At 38.6% G+C, this 18285-nt stretch overlaps 1 pseudogene across 1 annotated transcript in view; it reads left to right on the forward strand.

Moving 5' to 3' along the window:
• LOC116559062 overlaps window positions 1–14553 on the forward strand; it is a 34438-nt pseudogene extending 19885 nt beyond the window's left edge. Inside the window, exons 3-4 of the transcript XR_004272284.1 lie at window positions 8358–8491; window positions 12968–14553. The product of XR_004272284.1 is annotated as an uncharacterized LOC116559062 (transcript). The remainder of the gene's footprint in view (window positions 1–8357; window positions 8492–12967) is intronic.
• Window positions 14554–18285: the final 3732 nt, after the last annotated feature.

The following is an 18285-nucleotide window of genomic DNA, read 5'->3' on the forward strand; positions in this document are numbered from 1 at the left end:
ACAAAGACAAAAGTACCTGATTCATTCTGTGATGCTCCTGCATGAGACTGTAGTGTTAGTGATGATCTGGAGGTGGTTACAGCCTGCTGTGTTTCTGGTTCCCACTGACTTTTGCTGGAGAAGCTGGAGTAAGTAAAAGTCACATACCTCATGTTGTTATCAATAATCTCCACATTATCAGGTGGTCAAAAGAGAAAGGGAAATTAGAGATCCCCCATATATTCACTTAGTCTTTTTTTCTGGCACTCACCGCTACTCTAGTGGACTCAACATTTCATACAAAAATGATTACATCATGCCTGCACTCCCCTCCCAAGACCAAATGGTCTGACAACAGCTGAAAAAAAGCACTAAGCAAGTATATGTGAAAGAAAAGGCAAGAGCTGTAATATAAAGCAAAGTGTTGAGAAGAAGAGCTGGAAAATTATTGCATGGGGGGACCCAAAGGCTTCACTCAGGTGACTTTAATCCGTGATGAGAATGACAACAGGGAGACACCCCTGCACAAGAATGTGTCAGGGAGAAGCCACCCTTAGTGAAAAGACTCAGAGGTGTGTGTTTGGCAGAGGTTAGAAAGGGACCAGTTTGGCTGCAGACAGCCCAAAGAAGAGATACACAAATGAATGGAGAATCCTGGGGCCTGGGAGATGAAGCTAGATATTTGCTCCTTTCTGACAACTTTGCCCTAAAACTTAGCACCTTTCAACAGCATATATTATCTCACAATTTGTGTGGACCAGAATTTGGACACAGTTTATTTGGCTACCTCTGCCTTCAGGTCTTTTATGAGATGGGGGCTGTGATCTCAACTGAAGCTGGACAAGGAAAGCATCAGTCTTTAAGCTCACTCATGTTAAAATTGGCAGGATTTAGTGTGGACAGAGAGCCTGACTTTTCTTCTGCCTACTGGCCTGAGCACTCCCTCAGTTCTTGGTCATGTGGGTCTGTACATAGAGCATCTCACAGCATTGGAGCTTGCTTCCTCTGTTTGAGAAACACAATAGAGAGACAGAATTAGACAAACAGGTTCACACAGAGACAGAGAAAAATTGAGGGAGCAAATAGAAAAAAACCCAGTAGGAGAAAAATGACAGCTTATAAACAAATCTTGTTCAGGTTCGATGGGTCACATGTGTAATTACAGAACATTGATAGGCTGAGACATGTGGATCATCTGAGGTCAGAGGTTCGAAACCAGCCTGGCCAACATGATGAAACCCCACTTCTACTAAAAATACAAAATTAGCTAGGAGTGGTGGCACATGCCTGTAATCCCAGCTACTTGGGAGACTGAGGCAGGAAAATCGCTTGAACCTGGGAGGCGGAGGCTGCAGTGAGACAAGATCACGCCACTGCACTCCAGCCTGGACAACAAGAACAAAACTCCATCTCAAAAAAAAAAATCTTGAAAGTTACAATAATCCTCCTTCAATATTTGTGTTAAAATTTTTACACCAGTGAAATACTATAAGGGAGTAGAAGTTAATTAAGTCCTCAGAGTGGGGCCCTCATAATGGAGATTACTAATCTTATACAAAAAAACACAGAAGTCTCTTTTCCTCCTTTTGCCAAATGAGGATAAAACCTGAAGTGTGCAGTCTGAAATTCAGAAGAGAGTCATCACCAGAGCTTAACCATACCGACACCCTGATCTCAAATATCCAACCTCCAGAAGTGTGAGAAATTAAGTCCTGTTGTCTATAAGCTTCCTAGTTTATGGTTCCTTGGTATAGCAGTTCTGAACAAATACATAAGTGATACCCTATTCTGTATTCCACTGGACAGAAGCTGAATATGTGTCCCTAAACTGTTAAAAAATGACTTAAAAATTGGGTTATCAGAATGAAAGATAAGAAACAGCTTGTTGAAGCACTAAAATTTTCTCTGCTTATGAGATTGTTAAAAATTGGCTGAAATTGGTTGGAACCAATATGGTTAACTGAAGTTCATGGAGAATGAGTTTGCTGATGTTAGAGCCCAAATTTCCATTTCATGTTTCCTACTTCCTCTCGCTGGATTTGCATGTGACCTGTGAGGAAGCAGGAACAGATGACTGTGCATGTCTCATTACTTTCCATATTCCTACTTTCCTTCCAGCAATCCTCTACTAATCCAGAATCCACCTCACCTCTTTTGCCTTTTTAAATCACTGCCTTAAAGCCAGTTGAAGAAAACACATTTGAGCTGGACTCCTATGTCCTTGCTGGCCAACCTACAAGATAATACTTTTCTCAAAAACCAAGTGCCATGTTACTGACATCAGGCAGTGGGCCATGATGTTAAGTAACACATTGAATCACTAACACATAGTTCTAGGAGACTTTGTGAAGATTTCCCCTAACATAGATGAGATAAGGCACATGGATATGATTCTAAATATAATGCAAAAGCACTAGAAAGTTGAATGCCTATATTAGTTCATTCTCATACTGCAATGATGAAGTACCTGAGACTGGGTAATTTATAAAGAAAAGATGTTTCATTGACTCATAGTTCCACATGGTTTTACGGGGGCTCAGAAGACTTCCAATCATGGTGATTGAAAAAAGAAGTGAGTGAAAGCAAGGGATATGCCAGCTTCTTATAAAACCATCAGACCACGTGAGAACTCACTCACTATTACAGGAACAGCATGAGGGAAAACCGTCCCCATAACCCAGTCACCTCTCCTCAGACCCTTAACACAGGGGCATTATAATACAAATATCGTTTGGGAGGGGACACACAGCTAAACCATATCAATGCCAGAGGACAATATCTACATTTAATTTCAACCTCTTCCTGGAGCAGAATGAAAATGAAGCCTAGTGGAGAAGTGATTTCCCAAGATCACACTTCCAGGCCCCGGGTCTGTTTGAGTTGTGGTCCATGCTACCTCACACCTATTCTCCTCATGCTTCCATCTCTAAGTGTGTACATTATCTGCAGGTGACACCACACCATGATTTTTATGTTTTATCTTACATACACCTGATAAATTCTCTCGGAAATAGATGCTAGCATCATCCCCACTGTGCATGCTGGAAGGCTGGGGAAACCCAAAATACACGGTGACTTTCATTGAGTCATAGAGATGGTAAGAAACACAAAGTTTTGTCCCAGCTGTCTCTTCTATCCTGGAACCCAGGCTGCATTTAGATCTTTCCAGGGAATTAAGGGGAATTTGTGTTTTCATAATTGTGTACAAATAAAGAGTTGACATGGGGAGGAGACTGAGCAATCAGTAGCATAGTGGGGTCTTTGGGTAGGTCTTATAGAAGGAAGGGACCCATTGGATGGAACCTTGAAGAGTTTAACATACTTTCTTGGTGACAGAATCCAACAGAACTTAAGAAACCAGGAACCCACATTATTAAGATGATTTTGTATTTACCTCCATTGTTGAGAGACTTCAAGAGGGCAAGATTTCTTTCATTGTGCTCTGACATCTTTTAGTTCCAGCCGTACAAAGGCTCAATGTTAAAGCCTTATCTGATAATGCAGATGTTAACTCTGCCCCCATCTCTGATGAGGCAGTGGGCACCTACAGATGACACATGGCAGCCCAGGACAGGCCTGTCCATGCCAGGTTTCTCTTATCATCTCATCTGGGCAGCCCTATGCCACTTCTCAGTACCATGAGTTGCAGGAGGGACAAGAGGGAGGGCAGGTTGTCAGAAGTTGAAACTCTTGTGTGCCTGCCATGTTCATACTCAGGTCATAGCTGACAGAAAAATAGAAGAGGATTGAGAACCGAGTCTGTGTACTCAGATGTGAATTCCAAGACCTTAACCTGTCCTCTGGTTTTCTTCCTTGCTGGAGATTTATACAGATGCTCCTTACGTGCCCAGTCTGAAGAGCAGATGTTTTTTTGAGATGGAGTCTTGCTCTGTCACCCAGGGTGGAGTACAGATAAAAGCAGAATTTCTAATGGAGGTGTCAACTATGCTGAAAACAAGGCAGGCCACGGATTTTTCTTTGCGTGGCTTCTAGGCACTTTTTGCAGAGTTTCATTCACAACAATGAGGAGATGTTTGATGGGACAAACTCCTTCTTCTCTTTGGAAAAAGAGCAGGTGCACTGCACCAGCAACCACAGTCAGCACCAGGCTGTGGTGAGAACAGCCACAGAGGAGTCTCTGCAGACAGAAACTCAAGAAGACCAGGACAGACCCAGGACCCAGACTCAAGTATGAAAACTTCCTGGGCTCTGTCCTAATGCCTTGCCATGAGTGACCCATAGTCCTGTTCCAGTGGAATCTGGCTTTATTAGTCTTAGTGGCAACTTGGTTAGATGGAAAGTCTCTGTTCACACACTTGTGTGAATAACAGAGTAAAGGCTTTTGTGTTGTTTTCACTTTACATTAGGCCATATTTATGCATGTGACTGCAGTCTGTATTAACTTCCCGCCCCAGGTACCTCCTGCAGCATGCAGCTTCCTTCCTACCAGATGCTCAAAACTTAAAAGCTAACACTATACTAGGAAAATTTTTGCATAAAATGGAGAAAGTGTAACACACACAAAAAAGATTAAACTACTCTATGCATGTTCCTGCAATGCGTCATCTCAACAACTCATCCTTGTAGCCCATCAGGGCAGGAGCTGGACCCTCACCTTTTCATAATGCATAAGGGAGGTTCTTCCCCAGTGTTTAGCTTTATGATGCTGATGCATCCTGACATAAGGACATCCTACTTTCATTTCCATCATACTGCAGGAAATATCTGTGAGTGTCCTAATAACATGGAATTATTTGCTAGGGCAACCCTATTCTTCGTGCACACTTTTCTGTTCTCTTATAATTAGCTTTATTCTAAGCAAATCCATGTCTATTTTATTTATGTATTTATTTACTTATTTTTAGTATGGAAAAACATATATATATATATGTTTATATATATATATATATATTCTATTTATTTACAGACAGGGTCTCCTTCTCTCACCCAACCACAGTGGTAGAGTGGTGTAATCATGGCTCATTTCAGCCTCAAGATCTTAGGCTCAAATAATCCCCTCGCCTCAGCTTCCTGTGCCACCATGCCTGGCTAGCTGATTTTAACTTTTTTATAGAGAAGGAGCCTTGTTATGCTGCCCAGAGTGGTCTCAAACTCCTGGGCCCAAGCGATTCCCAAAGCACTGGGATTAAAGGCATAAGCCACTGTGGTGAGCTGTGCCTACTTTAAAAGATTGAAAATAAAAAATCAATAACTCTTTGCCAAATTAAAAAAACAACAACAAAAAACCCAATAGTTTCCAGGTCTTAGATAAAGACAATTCTGTGTCATAAAGAATAACAAAGACTTATTTAGCTGTTCAAATGATTGACATATATTTAAAAGCAGCAGAGATAAAAGGCACATATAAAAGTTTTCCAGGCCATGCATGGTGGCTCATACCTGTAATTCCAGCATTTGGGTAGGCCAAGACAGGAGGATCTCTTGAAGCCAAATGTTTGAGTCCAGTACAAGCAACATGGTGAGACTCTGTCACTACAAAAACTAAAAATAAAGTTGGCCAGGCAAGGTGGTACGTCTTTAATCTCAGCACTTTGGGAAGCTGAAGAGGGTAGATAACGAGGTGAGAAGTTCAAGACCACCCTGGTCAACATGGTGAAATCCTGTCTCTACTAAAAAATAAAAATAAAAAAAAAATAATAAATTTGCCAGGTGGGATGTTGTGTGCCTGTAATCTCAGCTACTCAGGAGGCTAGGCAGGAGAATTGCTTGAACCTGGTAGGTGGAGATTGCAGTGAACTAAGATCATGCCACTGCACTCTAGCCTGGGCCACAGAGCAAGACTCTGTCTCAAATAAACCAATAAATAAAGTTAGCCAGGCACAGTGGTGAATGCCTATAGTTACAGGTAATTGAGAGTCTGAGGCAGGAGGACTGCTCAAGTCCAAGAGTTTAAGGTTACAGTGAGCTATGATTATCCCATTGTGCTTCAGACTAAGCAAAAGAGTGAGACTCTGTCTTATAAGAGACTACAGCCTCTCATTTGTAATTTGTGTTTGCTTCTGCAAAAACCAAGTCTAGACTCATGGTCTTGAACTATGGGACATCTGAATTCCAGTAAGTGTTAGATTCAGGCAACTGAGGGGTAGCCTTGTGCACACTGTGTGCATGTGAAAAAAGGGTTTGTGGGGAACTAAACGGCAAAAGAGGGGAAAGTGCCATTAAGAACCCACAAGTGGCAGACAGTACAGGGCTGGTGGAAAGACTGGTTCATGCTACAGATACTGACCCAGGTGTGGCTTTGCTCTTATTTCTGTGTCCATGCAGGAAAATGAGATTATAATCAGGTGACACAGAAGCCTGGGTTGATTAAAAAAAAAAAAAAAAAAAAAAAAACAGGTTGCCGCTGCAGATTCAGTGTCTGAGGTAGAGCATATGCCAGGAGTCTTGTAGGCACTTGTGTGGTGGGAAAGTCTAGGAGGAAAGATACTGTGAGCAAAAATCTTGATGGTGAAGCCTTGTCCTGGGAGGGGCTTGACCACATCAACATTCACTGGGTACATTCAGAGGGAGTGAAAACCATGTGGTGGATGCAGGTTGGCAGGAGGGCAGAGGGCATCTGTTTTCAGAACTTCTTCCCTCAAAGTCTTCAGTCCTTCTCACCCTGGGAGGACACCTGGATCACAGGGCAATGCATGATGTAGCAGCCTGTGTGCAGAGCAGAGCCTACCTTCCCTGAGACACATGGAGTCTCTCTCCAGCCCAGGCCCCAGCAATGTCTTTCTTCTTACAACACTTTTGACACCAAATGTGTAAAGTTTCCTTAAAATCAACTGATTCTCCAACACCCACTTGTTGCCCAAAAATTCAATGCTGACACAACTTGGAGTTTGCAGGGACCTCACAAATTCAGGGCTCATATCACCGCTCTCCCTACAGAGGTGAGTCACATGTCCCAGAAGCCTATCTATACTTTTGAGCTATTACCTGTAAATCTGAGACTCCTATAAACTTCTCTTCAGGTTAAATAATTTGATAGGACTATTTAAAAAAACCTCAACAAATAACTCTAATTGTATTTACCAGTTTATTATAAAAATACAGCTCACAAACAGACAAATGGAAGAGATGTCTAGGGCAAGGAACAATTGTGGGGGATGGTAGTCCTGGAAACAGCTGTAATTAAAGAAATTCCCACATCCCTTTTGTTCTCCAAGAGCAGCTTAATGAAGAGAAAGTGCTTCTCATTATGACTTAGAGGGTGCTCCCCACTCCTTTCTTTTTTTTTAACCTATCACAAACATGGACACTTTTAACAATAAACAACCAGGTCAGTAATTTAGTCTTCAGTGGTCAAAACAGAGTACTTCTTAACAATACTTTGCTTGTTTCTCTTCTACCCACCAGCCCCTGAGCTGTGACCCACCCACAGCCTGAGGCAGCCTACAACCCCTATTTATACATACCTCTCCTGAGAACAGGCTGACTTCAAGGTGAAACATTCTCTTGTCTGGGATGTGATTTTGCTACCCTCCATCCTGTGCTTCCTTTTCAACTTTTTTTTGGAAACTTGTTTCCTCCTCCCTGTGAAATAAAGCTCTTTTCCACCTGATGTTTGAGATCCTCAAAGATCTTATCATTTGTACTTTTTGTTGTTGTTGTAATACTTCTTAAGTAACTTCTTCTGTAAGTCCTAATTAGTTTTATTTGACAAAGTCTAGAACAGTCTCAGAACAGTAACAATTTTATTTTAGAAAGAACCTCCCAGCATTTATTCTATCTCAACCCCAACTGCATCTGCCTACGAGTTTCCAGATTACCAAGGCTCTATGTCTTCCGGCAGTGATAAAGGCTCCTTCCATGGTTGGCGTGAGCAGGCTGGGTGGGACACCTGCAGGGCAGACCTTCAGGGAGAATTAACTGGGCCTTCAATGACCCACTTTGGCAGGCTGAAGATTGGCCTGAGCTTTTAGTCAATGGTCTAAGACTTCTACTACCCAGTTAGGGTCATTCACTGAATTTTCGATTTAAAAAATTCTTCATGTTTAAAGAATCTAGCAAAAATTATTCAAATCTAAGATTTAAAAGAAAGAAAATTACAAAGGGCTTACATTTTATACCACAAGAGGAAACATCAAAGTATTCCTTTTGAAAATAAACATATAATGTAATTATTTCTATAACAAATCATTTAGTAAACAATTATATGTGAACACTGCCAGGAGGTGCCAAGTCTCAGCTCCTAAAACTTAGCAGTACCCTCAAACATCTGGATAGCAGCATACATAGCAGAGATAGTCACTTTCACAAGTTCTCTATTTTGAAAAAAAGAACAACTGATATTGTGATAAATTTATATAATTTGACAATTACTCTACTGCACGTGCTTGTGGATATGTATTCATTTTGTACCCCCATAGTGGAAAGAGGCTATCTCTATCTTTACGCCTGGTGGCGCTTTCAACACTAAGCTCTTAGATTCTGCTTGAAATCACCTCTCAACAAACAAAACAAACTTGGAAAACTTACTGCACTCATTCTGCTAAAGAAATAGGTAAGTAAGAATTTTTAACAAATAGAATATATTACGACTTACTTTTTTTCAAAATTCATCAACTTAATGTACTTTGTAAATATTATCTTACTTTTCAAGCTCTACTGATAAAATGTAATTTACAGTTAATTAAAAACTGAAGTTAAGTACAAAATTTGTTTTAAGGTGACAAAATTAGGAGGTGACAATGCTAATTGAAACACAGGCATATCTGACTCAACTGTCAAGTCAAGACATTCTATCACTTGGAACATTTTCCCTGCTCCCATTTGGCTTGGTGAAGTGGGTCATGTCCGTTTAACCAAGAGCCACTCTGCTGTTCTCCGGTGTCGCTGAGTTGCATTTTGCTTTGCAGGTTTTTGCACTGCCTCATGGAATTGCATTTTTCTTGTCCTTTGAAATATTTTCAACTGGGCGCTGTGGCTCACACCTGTAATCCTAGCACTTTGGGAGACTGAGGTGTGTGGATCACCTGAGGTCAGGAGTTCAAGACCAGCCTGGCCATCATGGTGAAACCCCACCTTAAAAAAAATAAATTAAAAAAATAAATTTTTTTAAAAAAGAAATATTTTATCTCCCTTCACCAATCTAAGAAAATGTTTTCCTCAATACCAGCATTCAATTGCCTGGCTAGCAATGTGTCTCTAAGGAACGGAAAATAAGAGTTAGGGTAAGAAAATCTTAATGTCCTAATGGGTTTGCTTTTAGAGGAAGGGTATACCTGAAGATTGCTTCCAGGCAAAATGCATTGAACCGATCCACAAACAGGCTGCATTCCCATACCTTGGGCTGTTTCCTGAGAGGAGATGACCGAAGGGATGGAATTTAGCAGGCACTTCAGGAGGAATGACCACTGTTGGCATCTTGGGAAATCCTCAGTTTTAAAACTCAAAACCAGGAAAATAACACAGGATAGCTGAGGATGTATTGCCCTGTGAACTTTCCAGAGTAAAACCTCAATCCAAAGACATTCTGAGGAGGTGTCTGTGCCAACTGAAGATTAAAGGAAGACACACGAAGGTTTTCTGTTTTGTTTTATTCTTTTTCTTTCTTTTGTTTTTTAACAGTGGAATGTCAGGGGATCATTCTTTGCTTTCATCTCCTGTAAAATGTTCACAAATAAAAATATCTTTTTTTAAAAGTGCCATCCACTGCTCTTTGAAATAATGATGAATTAAAATACTGTGTCTGAAATGTATGATAAAGAACAGTTGATCATGTTGTCAATGACAAAGGGGTAGTTGGTGTTGGTGCATATCAGGAAAGAACTGGAAATTTAAAATCTGACTGCAAGCCAGAGTTTGGCTGGGGTAACAGGGTGGTAGATTTGAGGCACTGCTTGCCACGCATTTGGAAAATGCAGGAGAAAACTAGTTATCTTTTGGAGTGTTACAATAACTAAAAAATAGGCAATTGAATTGAAGTGGCTCTAGTGTCCTGAGCTCTGCTGGAGTGACAGATGAAGGACCCCCCAGATCCAAAAAGCTACCCCCTCTTCTCCTGTTGTGCACCTGATTAGATAGTTCTCACTCCAGCACCCATGATTAGATATAGTTCAGTGCCCTGCCCCGCCCCCTCAGGCCATGAGTGACAGATGTGATTTGACACTGGGTTGAATAAAGCAAGAATTATAGGCTTTTCCTGGATTATCTTCTGGCAGGGCTTGCTCTGCGCACTGGAAACTGTCCCTGCCTGTAAAAGATTTGCATTTACATTTGCATGTAAGGTTATCTTTATTTATGAATTCTACATATGTGTTATTCATAAATGCAAGCAGTATGATGACAGTTATTTTCCAATTTCAAATTTTATTACTTTCTTGGCATCCTGCATTTAGAGCAGGCAGCCTGAGATTTCAAAAGGGAGGCACTTCTCTAAGAAATAATATGGGAGGCACATATGAATTTTAAATTTTCTACTACCTACATTTTAATAAAGACACCAGGCATGGTGGCCTGTGCCTGTAGTTTGAGCTATTGGGGAGGCTGAGGTGAGAGGATTGCTTAAGGCCAGGAGTTTGGGACCAGCCCTGGCAACATAGTGAGACCAATTTCTACAAAAAAAAATTTTTTTTTTAATTAGCCAGGCCTGTTGGTGCATGCCTTCAGTCCTCAGGCTACTCAGAAGGCTGCAGCTGGAGGAGCACTTGAGCATGGAAGGTCAAGGCTGCAGTGAGCCATGATCACACCACGCACTCCAGCCTGGCTGACAGAGCAAAACCCCAACTCAGAAAACATCTCTGGTGAAGGCATTTTCTTTTTCTGCAATGTAGCCAAACAGCTAAGTATATCTTAAAGTCATCTTTTTAATTTTTAACAGGGCAAGAATGTTTTATAAAACCCCAATCTCCAAGGTTGCGATGGGGCAAATCCTGAAGCATACATGGAAATCCCTGACAGCTAAAGCACCCCTCACCCCATCCAGTGCTTCTTACCCCTGGTGCATGAGAATCACTTTCGGGAAGGGAAACTTTCAAAATCCCTTAAGCCCAAGTTGTGACAGAGCAATTAGATCAAAATCCGTGGAGTTAGATCCAAAAAAATAAGATGGTTTAAAGTTTTCCGGGTGATTATAATGTGTAACCAAGCCACAAAACCACGGTTTTAACCAGCAGCTTTTGTTATAAATTATTTCTCAAATGAATGTAAAAACGTTTGCTGCTGAATTGTGACCTTACAGTCTTACGTGCATTTCCTACTAAATATTCTTTGCAGACCCAACCTCTGCTACTCGTTCTGTTTCTGATTCACCCAGTTTTGTGTGTGCTCAGTGCATCCTGTGCACAGGTGCTGTGTGTGTGTCCTGGCCTGGGGAGCATCATTCTCAGGGGAGAACCTTGCTGAAAACAAAGCTGCATTCCAAAAAGTTAAAACCATGTTATTTACTGGAATGAGGTAAAAATTAAAAGACCTAGCTGGCTCACCCAAAGGTTAAAACATAAATAAATAACTTGGAACATTAATATACACCTGATGATGTCCTGGGCAAATATGTTCCACTTTAAAATAAAACATTACTATTATTCTAAAATATTAATTTAGGATTATTATGCACTTATGTACTATTTAAATTTTTATTGATATATAACATGTATACAGAAATATATGCACAAAACATTTATGGAACACTTGATGAATTATTACAAAATAAATACACTTGTGTAACCAAGAAATCGCATTAGACTTGTTCGTGCCCCCGACACTTTCTTTTCTTCTTCCCAAAGGTAACAAAGATCTTAAAAGCCAAGTGTAGATCAACTTGGTCTTTTTATTTTGGAGACGGAGTCTTGCTCTGTTGCCCAGGCTGGAGTCAGTGCAGTAGCGTGATCTCAGCTCACTGCAATTTCTGCCTCCTGGGTTCAAGAAATTCCCGTCTCAGCCTCCTGAGTAGCTGGGATTACAGGTGCCCACCACTACACCCTGGCTAATTTTTGTATTTTTAGTAGAGATGCGGTTTGACTATCGCCCCCACCTCAACCTCCCAAAGTGCTGGGTTTACAGGTGTGTGCCACCACACCCGGCCTGTACAAGTGTTTTATTACAGAATGTTAAAAAATACACAAAATACAAAAAAAAGTGTAGCAGACCCATCACCCAGCTTCAATAGCTACTAGTCATGTGTCATTTTTGTTTCATTTATACTTCCAGCCATTCCCCTCAGTTTTATAAGATTTTAGGTTTTCTGAATAAAATCTATATTCATTGCAACGTACAATCTGAACTGTACGTTTTTGACAAATGAATACACTCATATAAACTTTTCCCCTTTTAGGAATAAAATTACAACACTTAGCAATCATTAATGTGCATATAAGTTACCTCAAAGTATTATTTAAAATCTAGATTTGTATTTAATAGGTCTGAGTTTTGACTGAGAATTCATATTTCTAACAAAACACAAATCCATAGGGCACATGACAACTGCAATGTCTATTTATTTACAGTAAATACAATTTGATGAATAAAATTAAAGGCAATTGACCTAAGGCAAAAAAAAAAAAAAAAGAAAAAGCATTAGTGCTACATGTTATCTGTAGGAGCATTTGGTTAATAATAACAAATTAAACAATTTTATTGTTTTAATAACCAAAATTGGTAAAATTTCTACAATGTTTTTCATAGAAATGCTCTTTGCCAGAAAAAAATTTCATATAATGAGAGCAAAAATGGCAAACATTTGCAGGTAAATTTCTTATGAAATTAAGTAGCAGATATTTTTTCAAGCCCATGGCCTTCAGATTATTACCCAAAACTCAATCATTTACATAGAAAGTGCAAATAATTTTCACAGCTTCCTATTAAAATTATATTTTAATGCCCTTTCAAATTATAACTGTTTTTAAATAAAGTTCATTATAATTTTGTATATGACATATGGTAAGTTCTCCTTAAAGTCACCTTAAATTTACTTAATTGTATTAGGCAGTGTCTGTCTACCATCCAGTATTATTTGGGGATCCTCCCTCCATTTGCACAGGCATCATAGCTGGGGAAACAGGGATTCACAGAACACAGGCTGTTCCCTGCACATTTTTCCTCCTCAGATATCAGTTCATCTGTCAACCAACTGATGTGAGAGTTGAGGCCATGTGTTCCCTATTATTCCTGGGCACTCTCCTCAGAGGAAGAAAGGGTCAGGAAGTCCTGTTAGGGGATGCCTGCTAACAGGCTAATCTCCCTAAGCTGTGAGAGCTCTAGTCATCAGGTGCAGACTTTTCAGGAGAGAGAAATGAGGCAGGCATTCTGAACCTGAAGCTTCATCACATTTTGTTCATCTCAAGATAGTTTTGACAGGCTGTTTTGGAACATGTCTGGAAGGTGAACTCTGAAGAAGAGCATGTACTTTGATGTGACTCAGATGAGGTCTTTCATGGGGATCAGGAATTCAATGCCCAGTATCTGAGCTGGTGTCTTTGAGGTCAGTAGGTTGCCTCTTTGTATCAAGTCCATTGTTACCAGGCAGTAGGCTGGAGATTCTGAATGGCTTCCAGAACCCCTCTCTGATTCTCTTTGGGAGATGGGGTCTGAAAAAGACAAAGTCAGTATTTTTGGGAAATTCTAGAAAGTCTGGTTGGAAACCTGGGAAGACCTCTTGCCTAATGCCTAAATGCCCAATTTTCAGCGCTAGCCATATAGATGCCTGGTAGGCATAGAGCTGGGTTTGCGTTTATATCAGCACAATGTATGTCAGAGTTGAAGAACAGCCAGGACAAAGTGTCTTGGTCACAGGCTGGGGAACATCTTAAAAGCAAACTTCTAGCCTGCTGATTTTCATCTTGGCAGTGAGTGTTGGGTCCTGGCCAAAGTGCTTGAATGCAGCATGAGTCCAATCCATAAATACACCTTCGAATGGAGAAATGTTTGTATCTTTTCAGTTTGATGCAATCAAGGTGCAATTACCATGCTATTGGTTTGTTTACTTTTTATTATTTAATATCAAATCTAAGACACAATACATTAAATGCTTATTGATATGTGTATTTGTTCTTCACTAGCCTCATAGTATCTGCCTAATTTTAATCCTTCTTCCATTTTGTAGGTTTCAACTTATTTTATTGTAGAATATTAAATCTAATACAGACATTGTCATTTTTACATATAATTTTCTTTTATTTAAAATATTTTCTATTGGCATTTTACCTTAAATTTTGGACTATTTTATCATATAAATAGCTTCATTTCTATTTAGAAGATAAAAGTATTTGGGTTTCTTGTCTTGTAATTTTTATATTACTTAGTAATGAGATAACCATTAATGTTTTCAGGTATTTTAAATTTTAGATAATGACTCATTATATCCATGTGAAGTTTGTTTTTGCTGCATATGTGGGTTGGAGAGCTGTTTTCACTTCTGCTGCATCTTTACTCTGATCTCCCCAGAACTCATAGCTCTTGTAGTTGGGAAAGAGCAGGTCACCATTCCAATAAATAGGACAAATTCCATAATAACACACTACAATTGAGTTTGAAAGCAGGACATGTCTTCAACGCATAAACGACATGAGCCTACATATGTACAACAAAGCAATGTATAAGTTACAGTTTGGATGGAAAAGAAAAGCACCAAAAATTTGTTAAATTAAAATGGAGATCAGGTCTCAAGAATTTCTGAGCAGACAAAATCAGTTAGGTCTCATAAGTGATCTCAACCTTGCATGATTTGCAAATGTAAGCAAAACTTAAATTATTTCTTGTAGCTGCCTATTTAAAACACAGAAATGAAGCTCAACTAATCAGGAGTAGCCAGCAACCTTATATAAATAGGAACTGGCCTACAAGGTTAAAAAAAAAAAAAACAACCAAACAAACAAGAAACAATTAAAAAATTTTGTACTACCACCAATCAAATGATTTCTTTGTTTCTCCATTTTTCCATTGGATACTTGCTTCTTCATGTTCTATGATTTATCCATTGCTCTTACTCAAATAAACACTTCACAATTTCATTGTGTCTCAAATTACTTTTTAGAATAATAAATAAACTAGGAATAAATATTACAAAAATGTGTACAGAATATGAGAAAACCATAGGAAGTTTATAAAATATATGAATGTAGACACAAGCAAATAGAAAATTTGTATCATATTCTTAGGCAGAAAAACTCAATATTATCAACATAAATTGTCCTTAAAGTATGTTATAAATTCAATTTTGTTTCAATAGAGATATCATTAGATATTGGAAGTAGGCATGTTACTATTAGATATTGTATAGATGAAAACACAAATAAGAATAACCAAAAAACAAAAAAAAGTCTCGCCAGCCCTGTGAAAAACCTTGATTGATTAAAAAAATTCGTAGTTCACTGAAACTAAAAATTCAGAAATAGACCAAAGGCCCTAAGAAAGTGTCATGGTGCATCCAGGCTGCTGTAACAAAATATTTTAGACAGAGTAAAGAATTAACAACAGAAATATATTTTTCACAGTTCTGGAGGCTGAAAGTGCAAGGTCAAAGCAGCAGCAAATTTGGTGTTTGGTGACAGCCCTGTTCCCCATAGCTGGTACATAACGCAAGGGACAAGGGCATTCCACATTCCCTTTAACCTCCTTTGAAAAGGCACTTATTCCATTTATGAAGATGAAGCACTCTTGGCTTAATCACTCCCTCAAAAGCCACATGCCTAATACTTTCCACATATGAATTTGAAAGGAGACCTAAACATTCAGGCCATAGCAATAATTTAGTAAGGAATAGAAGCTACATGAAGAATGGCATCATTAATACTTGAGGTGTAAAAATGTGATGCTCTTATCACAAAAATGATTCATTTTTCATGGCAAATAACAAAATAAAGGTCCAACGAAATTATATTTTTCATAAATATAAATATATATGGCAAAAAAATTAAGTGTTGATAAGGTTAATTCTACAGGTGGTATCAGGATTTTCTAGGTTTCTGGGAATGGGCAATGCCCCAGACTTTTCTCCTGTGACATTTTCCTGGAAGTTGCCAATTCTCTTATTCAATTTGAAATTAGATAAGAATGTTTGTTTCTATTTCAACATTTACTAAATTTAAAATAATGAAGGTCGATTTATGCATAATTCTCAAACAATTATTCATCAGTGGTGCTGTGCTGGGGAAGAGCACAGACTTTCACACCCACACATTTGTGATTTTTGGTCAAATAGATTTCTCCCTGTGCCAGAGTCATGTATGTTACACTTGATCAGAGACTTTCACAGGCAAGCATTGCTCTGCAGCCCTACCAGAGACTTAACCCTGAAAATCTGACTCAGAAGGTGATGGATAAATACCCACCCTAGTGTTCTGATAAACATAGATCCTTTCTTAATAATCCGTTACAGGGATCTGGACTCTTTCCTGAATTCATCTTGCCACACACAGCTAGACTTGAAAATTTGGACAGAGTTTTGATTCTCACTGGGACTCCTGCCCTGTCCTGCCAGCTTCTCTAGAAGTACACTTTTCTAATTGCTCCTGAGAGATTCCATCTAAGGTTATCTCTCTGGGTCAACATCATTGATCTCATAAAGTGGGATGAGAAATAATTAAGAATCCAGCTATGCTAGGGGCTGTTTCTAGGATTCCTTACCTCACTTATGCTTCTGATTTACCTAAATATTTACAAATACAGATTCATCTCTAGGTGGTAGAAAAACAGGAGAAATCCCAGTTCATAGAGGAAGACCTAAGTGTTTCCAGATTGGCTCAAACTTAGTTTGACAGGAGTTCTGTGGCAAGCTCTTAGCTGACTCTAAAATCAATGTGACCAGTAGTAGTGTCAGGATGGCTATGGGTCCAAAAGTCCAAAGAACATCTCTAGGTGGAGGCTAATCCTTTACTGAAGGCTTTAAAAGTCAAAATCAAGATTTCATTGGCCTCAGGATGAATTGTTCAATGCAAATCTTCCCAAATATTTTTATTTACTTATTTATTTATTTATTGTTTTCTTATTTCTTTTCTTTCCCCAAATATTTTTACTAAACCTTAACTGGAAAGTAAGACTCTAGATTTTTTAACCCTTACAAAAAATAAATTTCTGATTTTTTCACCTGGGATCTATGTATGTGTGTTGGAGCATGCCTTTACCAATCAGCATGAACTTACAACTCCCCTTGTGCTTCTACATTCTACTTGTGCAGAGTTTCAAATACAGAGGTGAGAGCTTAGGGTTTCCTGGTCTTTTGCTAAGCATGACTCTGAGCATCCCCATTTCCTTCTAGATCCCCATTTCCTTCTATTATTAGGAGTATTACCCGAGTCCTAATTTCCAGCAGCTTTTCCTCCTGGAGCTTTTCAGTATGATTATTTTTAGGACCAACTGATATCTTTGTTCCTAGTGGACTGGGTAGTTTGTTTCAATGTAAATGCTTTTACAAACATCTCAAGCTATTAATTTAAGTTTTCTCTTCTTTTTAAATGAAGTAATTCTGCTGTTAGCGTTCTTCAAAACTTGAGGGTTATAAAAAAAAGAAAGACAATAAATATTTCATACAAATAGTATAAAAAGAGACTGGGGATGACTATATTAATAGCAGACAAAATACATTAAAAAGTTACAAGAGAAAATATGACATTATATACTCATAAAATGTTCATTTGGCAAGAAGATAGAAATATTTTAAACAATTACATACCTAATAACAAAACATTAAGATATAGAAAGGATAAGTTGATAGAATTAAAGGGACAAATAGACAGTTCTAAAATAATAGTTGAAGATGTCAATACTCCCCACTCAGAGTAATGAATAGAATAACGAGATAGATGACAAATTAGAGAGACTGACTAACACAATAAACCAAACTGATTACAGATATATACAAGACACTCCAACAGCAAGAGAGTACACACTCTTCTCAAATGCATATGTGGAATTCTTCAGGATGGGTTGTATATTAGATCTAAAATTAAATCAGCAACAGAAGAAAAGCTAGGAAATTTGCAAACTTGTGTAAATTAAACAACATACTCTTAAACAACCAATAAGTAAAAGAAGAAATCACAAGGGAAGTAGGAAAATACTTACAGTGGAAGAAAAATGAAAACACAACATATCAAAAGTTATGGGAAACAGCAAAAACAGTGCTAAGATAAAAATTCTGCAGCTAAAAAACATTTAAAAAGTATGAAGATCTTAATAATAACTGTGTCACCTAGCAATTCAGAAAAATAATACCAAATTAGATGCAAAGCAAAGAAAAAAAAAAGTAAATAATAAAGATGTTAGCAGAGATAAATGAAATAGAGATTATGCAAACAACAGAATACCAAGAAACCAAAAGCTAGTTCTGAGTTCTTCAGAAAAAGAATTAACAATTGGCAA

This window comes from Sapajus apella, unplaced genomic scaffold (assembly GCF_009761245.1).
Source record: "Sapajus apella isolate SASKATOON/1434 unplaced genomic scaffold, GSC_monkey_1.0 scaffold22, whole genome shotgun sequence".
In the NCBI taxonomy this organism is placed as follows: domain Eukaryota; kingdom Metazoa; phylum Chordata; class Mammalia; order Primates; family Cebidae; genus Sapajus; species Sapajus apella.